The sequence below is a fragment of the Bombina bombina genome, chromosome 2 (genome assembly GCF_027579735.1).
Source record: "Bombina bombina isolate aBomBom1 chromosome 2, aBomBom1.pri, whole genome shotgun sequence".
Taxonomy (NCBI): Eukaryota; Metazoa; Chordata; class Amphibia; order Anura; family Bombinatoridae; genus Bombina; species Bombina bombina.
Window position 1 is genome coordinate 830,306,333 of NC_069500.1, and position 16,172 is coordinate 830,322,504.

A 16,172-nucleotide genomic window follows, 5' to 3' on the forward strand; every position below is an offset into this window, starting at 1 on the left:
GTGTATATATATTTATGTGTTAATATGTGTATATATATTTATGTGTTAATATGTGTATATATATTTATGTGTTAATATGTGTATATACACATATTAACACATAAATATATATATGTATATATTAATTTACATATATATTTACTAGGAGATCAGCCGGTCCAGAGGGCAGTCTATTTAAAAAAAAATCTACAACCCCCAAAGCTTAAATTACAAAAAATAAAAAATGTAAAATTACGGAAATAAATAAAAAATAAACAAAGCTATCCAAAATTAAATTTTTTAACCTACACTAATACTCCTAAAAAAAAAATCACCCCCAAAATAAAAACACCCCTAATCTAATACTAAACTGCCAATAGCCCTTAAAAAAGCTTTTGTAGGGCATTTCCCTAAGTTAAACAGCTCTTTTACCTAAACAAATTACCAATTACCCCCTAACAGTAAAAAAAACCCCACCCACCAAACCCCCCAAAATAAAAAAAACTAACACTTAAATACCCTACACTACCCATTGCCCCTTAAGGGCATTCAGCTAATTTTTTTAGTCTTAAAAAAAAATCAATAATAAAAAAAAAAACTAACACTAAGCCCCAAATAGGTACTCACTTACGCCTAGATTTAGAGTTTTGCGGCCAAAGGGGTGCGTTAGCTACACGTGCTTTTTTCTGGCTGCACCTTTTAAATACCGCTGGTATTTAGAGTTCAACTCTCGATACCAGGGTGCTTACGGACGCGGCCAGCTTCAAAAACGTGCTCGTGCACGATTCCCCCATAGAAAACAAAGGGGCTGTTTGAGCTGAAAAAAAACCTAACACCTGCAAAAAAGTCGCGTTCAGCTCCTAACGCAGCCCCATTGTTTTCTATGGGGAAACACTTCCTACGTCTGCACCTAACACTCTAACATGTACCCCGAGTCTAAACACCCCTAACCTTACACTTATTAACCTCTAATCTGCCGCCCCCTCTATCGCTGACCCCTGCATATTATTTGAAACCCCTAATCTGCCGCTCCATACACCCCCGCCACCTACGTTATCCCTATGTACCCCTAATCTGCTGCCCTAACATCGCCGACCCCTATATTATATTTATTAACCCCTAATCTGCCGCCCCCAACGTCGCCTCCACCTAACTACACTTATTAACCCCTAATCTGCCAACCGGACCTGAGCGCTACTATAATAAATGTATTAACCCCTAATCCGCCTCACTCCCGCCTCAATAACCCTATAATAAATAGTATTAACCCCTAATCTGCCCTCCCTAACATTGCCGACACCTAACTTCAAGTATTAACCCCTAATCTGCTGACAGGAGCTCACCGCTACTCTAATACATTTATTAACCCCTAAAGCTAAGTCTAACTTTAACCCTAACACCCCCCTAAATTAAATATAATTTAAATCTAACGAAATAAATTAACTCTTATTAAATAAATTATTCCTATTTAAAGCTAAATACTTACCTGTAAAATAAACCCTAATATAGCTACAATATAAATTATAATTATATTGTAGCTATTTTAGGATTAATATTTATTTTACAGGCAACTTTGTATTTATTTTAACCAGGTACAATAGCTATTAAATAGTTAAGAACTATTTAATAGTTACCTAGTTAAAATAATTACAAAATTACCTGTAAAATAAATCCTAACCTAAGTTACGATTAAACCTAACACTACACTATCAATAAATAAATTAAATAAAATACCTACAATTACCTACAATTAAACCTAACACTACACTATCAATAAATTAATTAAATACAATACCTACAATTATCTACAATTAAACCTAACGCTACACTATCAATAAATAAATTAAATAAACTACCTACAATTACCTACAATTAAACCTAACACTACACTATCAATAAATTAATTAAATACAATACCTTCAAATAAATACAATGAAATAAACTAACTAAAGTACAAAAAATAAAAAAATATTTACAAACATTAGAAAAATATTACAACAATTTTAAACTAATTACACCTACTCTAAGCCCCCTAATAAAATAACAAAGACCCCCAAAATAAAAAAAAGCCCTACCCTATTCTAAATTACAAAAGTTCAAAGCTCTTTTACCTTACCAGCCCTTAAAAGGCCCCTTTGCGGGGCATGCCCCAAAGAATTCAGCTCTTTTGCCTGTAAAAAAAAAACATACAATACCCCCCCCCCAACATTACAACCCACCACCCACATACCCCTAATCTAACCCAAACCCCCCCTTAAATAAACCTAACACTAAGCCCCTGAAGAGCTTCCTACCTTGTCTTCACCTCACCGGGTTCACCAATCGGTCCAGAAGAGGGTCTGAAGTCTTGATCCAAGCCCAAGCGGGGGGCTGAAGAGTGACGTCCATCCTTGGGCTGAAGTCTGGATCCAAGCGGCAAATGAAGAAGTCCATCTTCGGGAAGAAATCTTCATCCTATCCGGGCAGAAGAGGACATCCGGACCAGCAAACATCTTCATCCAAGCCGCATCTTCTATGTTGTTCCATCGGATGACGAGCGACTGATCTTGAAGACCTCCGGCGCGGATCCATCCTCTTCGTTCGACGTCCAACTGAAGAATGAAGGTTCCTTTAAGGGACGTCATCCAAGATGGCGTCCCTCGAATTCCGATTGGCTGATAGGATTCTATCAGCCAATCGGAATTAAGGTAGGAAAATTCTGATTGGCTGATGGAATCAGCCAATCAGATTCAAGTTCAATCCGATTGGGTGATCCAATCAGCCAATCAGATTGAGCTCGCATTCTATTGGCTGTTCCGATCAGCCAATAGAATGCGAGCTCAATCTGATTAGTTAGTTTATTTCATTGTATTTATTTGTAGATATTGTATTTAATTAATTTATTGATAGTGTAGTGTTAGGTTTAATTGTAGATAATTGTAGGTATTTTATGTAATTAATTTATTGATAGTGTAGTGTTAGGTTTAATTGTAACTTAGGTTAGGATTTATTTTACAGGTAATTTTGTAATTATTTTAACTATTTTAGCTATTAAATAGTTCTTAACTATTTAATAGCTATTGTACCTGGTTAAAATAATTACAAAGTTGCCTGTAAAATAAATATAAATCCTAAAATAGCTATAATATAATTATAATTTATATTGTAGCTATATTAGGGTTTATTTTACAGGTAAGTATTTAGCTTTAAATAGGAATAATTTATTTAATAAGAGTAAATTTATTTCGTTAGATTTAAATTATATTTAATTTAGGGGGGTGTTAGTGTTAGGGTTAGACTTAGCTTTAGGGGTTAATCCATTTATTACAGTAGCGACGAGATTCAGTCGGCAGATTAGGGGTTAATAATTGAAGTTAGGTGTCGGCGATGTTAGGGAGGGCAGATTAGGGGTTAATACTATTTATTATAGGGTTATTGAGGCGGGAGTGAGGCGGATTAGGGGTTAATAACTTTATTATAGTAGTGGTGCGGTCCGCTCGGCAGATTAGGGGTTAATAAGTGTAGGCAGGTGGAGGCGACGTTGAGGGGGGCAGATTAGGGGTTAATAAATATAATATAGGGGTCGGCGGTGTTAGGGGCAGCAGATTAGGGGTACATAAGGATAACGTAGGTGGCGGTCGGCAGATTAGGGGTTAAAAAAATTTAATCGAGTGGCAGCGATGTGCGGGGACCTCGGTTTAGGGGTACATAGGTAGTTTATGGGTGTTAGTGTACTTTAGAGCACAGTAGTTAAGAGCTTTATAAACCGGCGTTAGCCCAGAAAGCTCTTAACTACTGACTTTTTTCTGCGGCTGGAGTTTTGTCGTTAGATTTCTAACGCTCACTTCAGCCACGACTCTAAATACCGACGTTAGAAAGATCCCATTGAAAAGATACGCAAATGACGTAAGGGGATCTGCGGTATGGAAAAGTTGCGGCTGCAAAGTGAGCGTTAGACCCTTTCCTGACTGACTCTAAATACCAGCGGTAGCCCAAAACCAGCGTTAGGAGCCTCTAACGCTGGTTTTCACGGCTACCGCCCAACTCTAAATCTAGGCCTTAGTATTTTTTAGAGGTAAAAGAGATGTTTAACTTAGGGCAATGCCCTAAAAAAGACCCTTTTAGGGTTTAGATTAGGGGGTGTTTTTATTTTGGGAGGGCTTTTTTATTTTCCTAGGGATTAGGTATAAAAAAATAATTTTTGATAATTTTGTTTATTTTTTTTCTGTAATGTTAGACTTTTTATTTTTTGTAATTTGATGTTAGTTTTTATTATTTTAATTGTAATTTAGTAGTAATTGGGGTTAATTTAGTGGGTGTTAGGTAAGGGGCTTAGTAATTAAATTAGTTATTTGCGTTGTGGGGGGTTTGGCGGTTTAGAGGTTAATAGGTTAATTAGGTTGATTGGATGTGGGTGTTTGGTGGATTAGGGGTTAATGGGTTAATAAGGTTTATTGCGATGTGGGGGGTTAGCGGTTTAAGAGTTAATAGGTTAAATAGGTTTATTGCGATGCAGGTGTTTTGCGGTTTAGGGGTTAATAGGTTAATTAGGTTTATTTCGATGTGGGTGATTGACGATTAAGAGGTTAATATTTTAATTATGTTATATGCAGATTTGGGGTTAATTACTTTATTGTTTTGCGATGTGGGTGTTGACGGTTTAGGTGTTTGTTAATACTTTGTGCGGGAGGTTATTTTTTTTTTGTTATACTTCGTGCGGGCGGTTACGTGTTTTTATTTTTATTTCTTGCGGGCGGTTACATGTTTTTTAGTTATTTTGTGCGGGCGGTTGCATGTTTTTTGTTTTTTTTAAGGCTTCGGGTTTGCCTACGCTGCATCCAGATGGATTCCGAAAATGGCAGGGTGGTGAAAGAATCCATCTGTGGTGGATTCTTTCACCACCCTGCCATTTTTTAAATACACCAGGATGCAGCTTTGCTGCATCCATGTGGATTCTTTTGGCTGCGCATGCAGCCAACATTCTTTTGGCTGCCTCGCACAGCCAACATTCCTTTGAGGATGCGTGCGCAACTGGCGACACTGACGGACGCGTTACAAACACAATTATAGTATAGATATTTGCTGCCCATCGCTGCGCTACTTACCCACTTCAATGTGCAAGGTTCTGATGCCACTCTGACAGCATCAGAACGAGGCTCCCATAGGAGCCTATGGTAACGTGCTCTCATGAGCGAAATGCTTCCAAGCAATGCAAACACAAGATCGCGTTCGCATTGCGATTTACTTGTAATACCAGCGCACATTATCATGTGCTAGTATTACATAGTGGAGCGCTAATATCGCTTGCACTACACTTGTAATCTAGCCCTAAATCTCTTATGGTAATACTATAATATACCAAGAATAAATAATGCTGAGAAGAAATACATAATATTAATGTTCTAGTTAATCCTTGCAAAGGTTCTAAAGGGTTACAGAAAATATTTTAAAGATAAAAATCAATTAAATAAAGTAAAAAATTTATTTATTTTTTATTAATTAATTGTGCGTTTTTTCAGTTAGTTAGTATTTACCTATTACTGAATTAAATTACAAAAAGTATTTGTTATATTTAAAACATAATTTATTTCTTAGTAACTGACACTATTTAGTAAGACAGCGATTGATTCCTGGCCTTACAAACTGTAGTTGCCAAAGCTCCATATTAAATGTAGTGCTGCTTGTAGATCAACAGTTTTTTGTTTTTTTTTACATTAGTCCTGCTTTTAATATTTAAATTTCCATTTATCACATAACACCACTTGTCCTGGAGACATGTAAAGCGGAAACTGCCTTGCACATGCATGAATTTTGACATCTTTGATCTTTGGCGTTGGTACAATATTGCTTGGCTGTGCATAACACCCCCCCTAACCCCTTTGAAACACCAATGAATAGCACATCAGTTACTTTATGATTGAATATACTTTTTCAGGTTAATATAGAAGTATAAAAGTGAACAGGTGAAGGCAAAGATTATTAAAAAATTATTTACAAGAAAGTAAATTAACAAATTATTATTATGATTTATTTATAAAACAGTAATATGTTCAACAGCACTGTAATCAGGTAAATAGATGATGTTCAACAACAATGCTGTAGGACACTTTGCAACAACTGCTATAATATTACCTGGTATCTTGGTTACGGTTAGCGCTATCTGCTACAGTGTTGCTTATGGCATTGTCCGTCCAACATCAATATTTTTACAGTCATTATGGTGGATGATATCCCAATAAAAACATCACCCATCAAAACCAAATATATAATTTCCTAATTAATATGAAAAAATCCATTAGAATGACATCTTTCCCCAGAATTTTGTATATTCTACAGGCTTTGTTGATCCATATATATCAGCCAGCTTCAAAACTCTATCAATTCTTCCATTTCCAGAAACAGTAAATCTGGAGTTTGCAGAGATACTCTTTACAGAACAACTAAAGAAGGGGGTCTAGGACTCCCGAATTATTACAACATAGTTACTCTTCAACAGGTCCTTGATTGGCACAGCTCTGGAGACTTCAAAGCTTGGGTTTCTATACATTTGCACATCTTAAAAGACTCCAGAGTAGGCACATTATTTTGGGTCCACGAAAGATCTTAGACCCCCACAATGCTTACATTTGTATATTCACAGACACCTGTTTAGTACATGGGATCTGATTACCACTTTGCGTAAGAATATCTCAACTAAGTGATCCTTTTTTATTACCAACTTTTTAAATGCTGAATTGGTAGGTGGGTTAGATAGTGCATATAAGTGAATACAGGAATGGGATTATACGGTTTATCTAACTAAATTTATAGACAATGGAAAACGGAACACTTAAAGGGACATTGTGCACTAGATTTTTCTTTGCATAAATGTTTGGTAGATGATCCATTTATAAAGTCCATCTGGTAGTGGTTTTGTAAAAATATATAGTTTTGCCTATTTTTTTAATAATATTGTGCTGATTTTCAGACTCCTAACCAAGCCCCACAGTCAGTCAGTTGCATAATTGCATTTACAGCCTCCTGCTGGCTCCTGTTTATGTTATCTGTCTTTTCATATGCAGGGAAGGAGGGAGTGTCTGCTCTTCTTATTTCCTCAGCCCCTTTAACTGTGTTCCAGCCAAACCTCATCAACAGAGCTAAACTGTCAGCTTCTAAGTAAGTTTTTAAAAGGATGTGTAGAATGAGTAGATGTGTAGAATGTTATCTGTATTCTGCTCACACTAATGCTTCTTGTAACATTGATTATTTTATCATTCACTAAGGATCATTATATGATCTGACCTATCCCTTACGAGATTTATTGGCCTTTTATCCATTTGATATACTAATAGGTTATATTCTTGAGTAACTAAATAACTTGTACATTACATTTACTTTCACATTTTAATGCATTATGAATCACAGTGTTTTACTCATTCTTCTTTTACACTAATGTCTTCAGTAACGTATCCATTCATTATTTCTTCACATGCTATAGGCCTAATGGTTGTTCACCTACCTATACACCGCTTCCCTTAACATTTTTCTATCACCTATTATGTCATGATTCATCTATTTCCTCACAATGTTTTATATGTTATTTACCTATTTGATAAACTGTAACATCACATGAATAAGTGGTTAAATGCTATACATTACTCAATCATCCTGTCACTTGATACGTAATATGTATTACGGCTATTTTCACTATTATTGTATACTTCATATCACTATAATGGCGATGATGTACTTTTGTTATCACTAATGATATTTATGGGGTTTATTGTTTCCTTTTGATATTCTTCTGATGTCGTTTTTGTTGTTGTTTCTTGTATTTGCTATGTATTTTGTTTCTTTATTTCACACCCATTGGCAAGCATCAAATCATTCAATAGGACCCACTCCCACTTACCAATAGACATTGAGCGTTGCTACGGGTGTGCGATTTGCTGACAATTTGATTGGCTACTTGGGGGTTTTAAATAGAGCAAGGTATTTAATGTGTCATACAGCCGGCTGTGCAACATTTTAAATATATTTTAATAAATTATTTTATTGAACCTTGCTCTTCCTTGCAATTTTTGGACATACGCTGGGGACCCTGCATAACTCAGACCTATCGTAGGTGCTACTATGTTATTGGCAGTGTTCCCTTTCTTAGGACCGGAAGCCGTGATGTCACTGGAGACGAGCCCCTCCACGGTCTTGCTGCTCTGCTGGAGTGTTTGAGTCAGCCGAGCGGCTCTGAAGCCTCGGTCTGCACATTATTGCACTGGATGTGCACCTTCGTTTGTGAGTACCCCTTTTTGTCGTTGCCACACGCCACTGCACTGTGTTTGAGACACTGCACAATAAGGCACCTCTTCTTTATTGTCTTATAGGACATAGTTTCATCTGATCCACCTTTTTCGAGAGAGCAGCCTGACGATTACATTTCGTCTTGTTGCTACAGGACATTTTGGGGGACATTTTGACTTTTATATCCATTTATGTTAGATTGCTCACATGAGTATCGGATAAATTATAGGCATTGCTATTTTTGTTGCTTTATCAATGTGTATTTCGCCTCTTTGGGGGCTATTACTGGTGCACCTCACACACAATATTCTGCTATATATTGTGGTTTCCTATCTTGCTTTGTTCTTATGTATTTTAGCTGCCACTATGCTATCTATCAATGAAAGGGTTAATAAGAGACTTCAGTTGATCTTCTCTGCTGCTCCCACGAACCCTGCACTCAGTGATAATGACAATATGGAGGATTTAACTACACACTTATCCTTTTCACAATTAGAGGAGCTAATTAACACTGGGTGCAGGCATTGGTGGGATGCTGAAATGTTAAAAAAGTACCTTGAGAAAAAACAAATCCCTAAAAGGATTGAGGATTTTCAAAAATTGCTAATTTAAAGATAATGCTAACTTGCAAATGGGAGGACACTTTGAGAGAATGTTCCTTCCAGTTAATGAGAATTCTAATATTACATAGAGAAGCATTAGTTGCTTAAATCACCATTGAAATAGAATAATTACAAAAACACCTTGATAAATTAAAATTCTCTACTGAATATGAAGAACTCAATAAACTGACTCTACAGAAAACTGATGCTTATCAGAAAGAACTACTGGCTAATAAAAATCATAAATTAATACTTGATGAGGGTGACTATAGCAGAGGTGAAATTCACACCTATAATCATGGTAAACATAGAAATAGAAACAAAAACCATAACAGATACAACAATGCCCCAAATAGGACTCCTAATGATAGCTCACACAATAAGATTGACAACGAGAATCATAACACAAGTGGTAATCGTACCACTAATGAGAGATTGTATGCACACCAAAACAATAATAATTCTATTGGTAATATTCAGTCTAGCGAATCAAGGGACAATGAATGGACTGTGGTAGATAGGACGAATAGCCACAGAACAAGTGGTAATAATAGGCAACACTATGATAATTATAATGATAAACATAATCAGGGAGATAGATCAGCACAACCCTATAACACATAATTTGGCTCCAACACTAATAAAATGGGTTCCACACAATATGGGTCTACACAATATAACCCTAATCAATCAAGACCAGTTTGGCACAGAGATTTACATTACTATGACAATGACAACAGGTATGAGCCAATAAGAAGAGGAAATGCTGATTATCCCATTAATGATAATTTGTTAATATCTAATCGATATGAAGTGTTCAATAAACCTGACACTCCCCTTACAGCCAATATGAGACCTCCTCCAACTTACAATCACAATCATAATGGTAATAGAAATCCATCTGATAATGCTGTTTTTTTTAGAGCACAGACCAAAACAACAATCTTGGTCCGAGCGGAAAATAGCGAGCTATCTAGAACCACTAACCACACATATCCAATCCCCAGAAAGGAAAAGACCATACGCAGACGGGGGTGCAGAGGGCATGGGACCGCCTCCAAAAAGGCAAGATTGCAAAGACTAAATATGGGAATTTACAAACTCTCATCACATTGCTTAACAGACAATGAAATTAGAGTGTTGGGAAAAGGCTTATCATTCAGCCCTTCCAATTCCCATAACATGTGTATCCTTTTTGTTGATATAAATAGATTTACACAGAAATTAACCATGCAAAAATATTTCGCAGAAAGAAAATTAAAAGATTTTTAATTTACAACCGATTTTGACAGATACGATGGACACTAGAATCCATTACAATAGTCCTGTATATGAACTGGACACCATTTTAGAACATCTGAGTGGGAGATTTGTACAGACTAATTTCTAAAACAAATTGAATTTGAATCCACAAGTATCTAACAATACATAGTTGTAAATATTCAAAGAGTTCTTGATAGAGGAACTAGAATATATCCCTAAAAACATTAAAAATAGAAATCTATTCCCTAATGAAGTAAAGGCTTTGGAAAGTGTTCTTTATGTGAAACAGTGACTCCTACATTACAATACAAGGTTTAAAAAAAAATTCCAAAGACTTTGTGTGATTTCTTTCCATGCCAGCGAGGTTTAAAGAAAACTTTGAAAAAGTTAAAGAGAAATATAAGAAATATAACTTTGCCAGGTTTGAAACAGCGAGACATGACCTGGTGGGAGATTTAATAAGCAGCGAATGCTGCTATCATTGTGCGAAGTTTCCGGCTCGCCGGGAACAGAAGTTAAGAAGCAGTGTCCATCGTATCTGTCAAAATCGGTTGTAAGTTCGAATCTTTTAATTTTCTTTCTGCGAAATATTTCTGCATGGTTAATTTCTGTGTAAATCTATTTACATCAACAAAAAGGATACACATATTATGGGAATTGGAAGGGCTGAATGATAAGTCTTTTCCCAATACTCTGCAAATCTGTATCTCATCTCATGTCACTCTCCCTTTTGCTTTTACTTACTTGTGGTGACATCTCCCCTAATCCTAGTCCCCAACAACTGCCTAGCCGTGCACATCCACGTGTACCGTCCCACAGACTCAAAAAACAAAACTCTGACAACCTTGCTCACATTCCTCTTGTATCAAAAGCCACTACCCCTTTCACTTGTGCACTCTGGAACTCTCGCTCTGTTTGCAACAAACTCACTTCTATACATGACCTCTTTATCTCCCACTCCCTCAACCTTCTGGCCCTAACAGAAACCTGGCTCTCTCCCCTTGACACAGCATCCACTGCTGCTCTGTCACATGGGGGTCTCCACTTCAGCCACACTCCTAGGTCTGGTAATAGACAAGGAGGTGGTGTAGGTATTTTACTTTCCTCTCATTGCACCTTTCAACAAATACAACCCATCTCTTCCCTCACATTTTCCTTATTTGAAACCCACATGATTAGCTTATTCTCTCCTATTTCTATACGTTTTGCAGTCATATACCGACCCCCTGGCTCCTCAACTCAATTTCTAGATCACTTGGCTGCCTGGCTACCTTTTTCCTTTCCTCAGACACCCCTTCCCTCATTCTTCAACATCCCTCTTGACAATCTCATTACCTCCTCTGCAAAACAACTTCTGCAACTCACTTCCTCTTTCGGTTTGTCACAATGGACTGATTCTCCCACCAACAAAGATGGTCACTCCCTTGACCTGATCTTTAGCTATCGATGCACTCTCTCAAACTTCACAAACTTACCCTTTCCTCTTTCTGACCACCAGCTCCTTACTTGCAACATATCATCCCTCCTCACAACTTTCCCTCCTTCTGCTCCTCACACCAAACTTCACAGAAGCATTATGTCATTAGATCAACATAAAAAGAAGATAAGGGTAACTCCTCTTGGATAAAAATCCAAGTTTATTTAATTGAACAGGATCAGACAAAAAAATACAACATTTCGGGGTCAACACCCCTTAGTCATCTCCCTCACATGACTAAGGGGTGTTGACCCCGAAATGTTGTATTTTTTGTCTGGTCCTGTTCAATTAAATAAACTTGGATTTTTATCAAAGAGGAGTTACCCTTATCTTCTTTTCATGGAATACTTTTGCTCAGTGTGGCAGTCACTCTAAGGAGTACCCTCTCTTTTGGGTTACAGCCTGTGCTGGACTATATTATTGCCAATACTGTCATTAGATCAACAACAGCCTTCTAATTCCCTCAAACCTCTCCTCCTTTTCCTGCCCTGACCAATCTATCTGCCACTATAACTCCACCCTTACATTCGTCCTTGACAATCTCGCCCCTCTTACCATAGTTCGGAAATCAAACACTCATCCTCAGCCCTGGCACACTTCTCTGACACGATACCTACGCAGATGTTCCCGTACTACTGAGCGGCACTGGAGAAAATCTAGGAATTCAGCTGATTTTCAACATTACAAATTTATCTTGAACTCCTACTATTCTGCCCTTAATTTCCATAAGCAACATTACTTCTCTACTCTTTAATCTTTCTTCAAACCCAAAACGTTTGTTCTCCACTTTCAATACCCTTATCCGCCCTCCCCGACCTCCTAATACAACTTCTCTGTCAGCTCAAGACTTTGCCAGCCACTTCAATAACAAAATCAACTCCATCAGAAATGAAATCAGCTCTCAACATAATTCCTTTCTCTCACCCCCTCAATTGCTCTCAATCAACCACAACCCACATAACCTTAAACTTAGCTCATTCTCTCCTGTCACTGAGGAAGAAGTTTCGGCACTTATACTGAGCTCTCACCTCACTACCTGTCCCCTTGACCCTATCCCCTCACAGCTACTCCCCTCCCTCTCTGATACCCTCACCCCTATACTCACACACACTTTTAACCTCTCCCTCAGCACCGGTATATTTCCCGCATTGCTGAAACATGCACTGGTCACACCTATTCTCAAAAAAACCTTCCCTTGATCCTACCTCCCCATCCAACTACCACCCTATTTCCCTCCTCCCTCTTGCATCAAAGCTTCTCGAAAAACTAGTTTATGCACACCTATCCCATTTCCTTACAATAAACTCCCTCCTTGACCCACTGCAATCTGGATTTCGTACCCATCACTCCACAGAGACTGCAATTGTTAAGGTTACCAATGACCTACTTAAAGCAAAATCAAAAGGCCACTTCTCTCTGCTTATCCTCCTTGATCTGTCCACAGCCTTTGACACTGTTGACCACCCTCTTTTGCTCCAAGCCCTCCAATCCTTCGACATCTGTGACACAGCCCTCTCGTGGCTCTCTTCCTACCTGTCAAACTATACCTTTAGTGTAGCCTTCTCTGGGGCCTCCTCTGCCCCATCACCACTTTTGGTCGGAGTACCGCAAGGCTCTGTCCTTGGTACCCTTCGCTTCTCAATCTACACGTCATCACTAGGTTTCCTAATAAAGTCCCACGGTTTACAATATCATTTGTATGCCGACGACACCCAAATCTACTTCTCTGCACCAGACCTATCTCCTTCCTTGCTAACTTGTTTCCCTAACTGTCTTTCTCACATCTCTAACTGGATGTCCTCTCACTACCTCAAGCTAAATCTCTCCAAAACTGAGCTCCTTATTTTCCAAAAGAAGTATTTTTCCAGCCACCAGTTAAACTTTAAAAAGACCTTTATTCATTTCTTACAGGGTCCATCATATCAACAACGTTTCAAACCTATGCCAGGTTCTTAATCACTCCTTATTTTCCCCCTTCCTCAAAACTCTCCACCCCCAATCTCTCTATAACTGCCGACAACTCAATCTTTACCACTACCCTGCACGCCCGATGTCTCGGGGTCACATTTGACTCAGATCTTTCTTTCACTCCTCACATTCAGTCCTTGGCTAAAGCCTGCCGCTTCCACCTTAAAAACATCTCTAAAATTAGACACATCCTTACACAAGACACAACTAAGATTTTAATCCACTTTCTCATTCTTTCCTGCCTTGATTACTGCAACTCTGTCCTCTCTGGTCTCCCCACCTGCCGCCTAGCTCCTTTACAATCCATAATGAATGCATCTGCCAGACTCATCTTTCTTACACGTCGCTCTTCCTCTGCTGCACCTCTCTGCCAATCCCTTCACTGGCTTTCTCTTGCCTCTAGGATCAAACACAAAATTCTCATTCTGACATACAAAGCCCTCAACTACACTGCTCCCCCCTATATCTCAGACCTTGTCTTCAGATACTCTCCCTCCCGCCCCCTTCGCTCTGCTCATGACCTCCTACTCTCCTCCTCTCTTGTCACCTCATCACACTCCCATTTACAGGACTTCTCCAGACTGGCTCCCATCTTTTGGAACTCTCTGCCTCGCTCCACAAGACTCTCTTCTAGTTTTACAAGCTTCAAGTGCTCCCTAAAGACTCTACTGTTCAGGGATGCATACAACCTACACTAACCTTTCCTAATACCAGTTCCTCTCCTCCATTGCCATACCCTGAACCCCCTTAGCATGTAAGCCTAAGAGTCCAGCTGTTTGTAGATCACCTTCTTAAGAGCTGACTACAACAGTGCAACTCTTGGCAGGGCCCTCTATCCATTTGATCCCTATAATTGTTTTGTTGTAATCCCCCTTTGTTTATAGCGCTGCAGAATCTGTTGGTGCTCTACAAATAACCGATAATAATAATAATAATAATAATAAAAGCAGCAGTCATAAGACCGCTGCTCCCTAACTTCTCTGCTACCTTTTAGGTGGCGAACTGCAATCATCCCAATCCGATACGATCGGGATGATTGAAACCCCCTGCTAGCGGTCTTGAAACCCCCTGCTAGCGGTCGATTGGCCGCAAATGTGCAGGGGTGGCATTGCACAAGCATTTCACAAGAAATGCTTGTGCAATTTTAAATGCCAACAGCATATGCTGTCGGCATTTAGCGCCCAGCATTTATTAAATTGACCCCCATGAGTTTAAATGCTTCACAAGTGCTTATGGCCAGTTCCTCAATTTCTGTGAGATCATTGAGACACCTTTCAATTTATCTAGCAAGAATACTTTTTCATAAGAAGAAAGGCATGCAAATATTTTACAATTAAATTAATCTAAAAAGTGTTGTGATTGTAATTACAATTTTCCCCGTTGCTAGACGTTTGCTTTAAATGTGCGAGATATGTTGATCTGTATTGAGAACCTTATGAAACTGCGGGTTAGATTCCAATCTTTTCGATCCCATTAATTAGTGTTTTTTTCGGCTCCCAATCTGTATTTTTTAAGTTCTGAGTTATCACAATCCTAGCAATAGCACCATTTCTGTATTGGGTAAAGTTCTGATCAAATCCAAGCAGATAGCAGGAAAATCATACAATGCTTACACAGCAATGTCTTCAGCAACCATAGGTTTTGTACTTTAATTCCGCTACAAAATGGAATAAAATATACATTTAAAAATGGTGTTTAGCAATTGAGCTCTTAAAACCCTTCTTTTTTTTAGTACTCACATTTTCATGATTCTAAGTTACAGTAATTTCATCTTCATAAACAGGATTTCTATCAGCAATTGCATAGATAAGATTGGGATTTAACAGTTTGCCATTTAGAGATGGGCGAATGTGTTTATATTCTAATTTGAATGTTAGAACGAATGTTATTCTAGAAATTCAATTTACATAATAGAATGTTAGAATGAATATTCTTAAAAATTCTATTATCGAATGTTATTTACAGTTTTCGAATGTCACTTTCGAATTCGAATATTACATAAAAAAAAACAGTTGTAGACTAGAAATACTATTTTGAATTCAAATGTCACATTCAAATTCGGATATTACATTTTGAAAATGAATGAATACATAGCTAAACATAGTATTATTCGAACAAATATTTTCAAATTTTATTGAAAACTTCAAAAACGAAAATTCGAAAATAGATAATGTTAGAATGTTATATAAACGTTCAAAATTCATTTAGAACAAACGAATGTATCAAAATTTGTTTTAAATTTTGAATTTTTAGAAACATTTACCCATCCCTATTGCCATTCTGTCTTATTGCAGGGGTTTTTACATTAAACCGAAGTTCAAAAAAATTGTGCTTTTAGAAAGGGTGGTTTATGGTATCTAGAACCTTGTGTTGCCATCTTCTCTACATTTTTACAGTGTAAGATTTGTTAAAATCCTGTTTTAGATGATGAGATAAGTAGTAGCTTCTTTATTCTTATGGAAATTGATATCCCACAGTCTTCTTCTTGATTTTAGATAAAATCTTGCCAAACCGGAAAAAGAGGTTTTCTTAATTAGTTAAAAATGAATAAAAAAGTACATTTAACATATCAAAAGTCTGAAAAACATCATTGATCAAATACGCCCAATATACCCATCATGCCCACG

At 37.7% G+C, this 16,172-nt stretch overlaps 1 protein-coding gene and 1 long non-coding RNA gene across 4 annotated transcripts in view; one reads left to right on the forward strand and one right to left on the reverse strand.

Annotated features, from left to right (window-relative positions):
• TBXA2R (thromboxane A2 receptor) overlaps nt 1-16,172 on the reverse strand; it is a 165,044-nt gene that overhangs the window by 56,627 nt on the left and 92,245 nt on the right. The gene's annotated exons all lie outside the window — the stretch shown is intronic.
• Nucleotides 1-16,172, forward strand: part of LOC128649706 (uncharacterized) — a 257,962-nt gene that overhangs the window by 38,521 nt on the left and 203,269 nt on the right. The window contains exon 2 of the long non-coding RNA XR_008400686.1: nt 7,020-7,113. This is a non-coding gene — a long non-coding RNA (uncharacterized LOC128649706). The remainder of the gene's footprint in view (nt 1-7,019; nt 7,114-16,172) is intronic.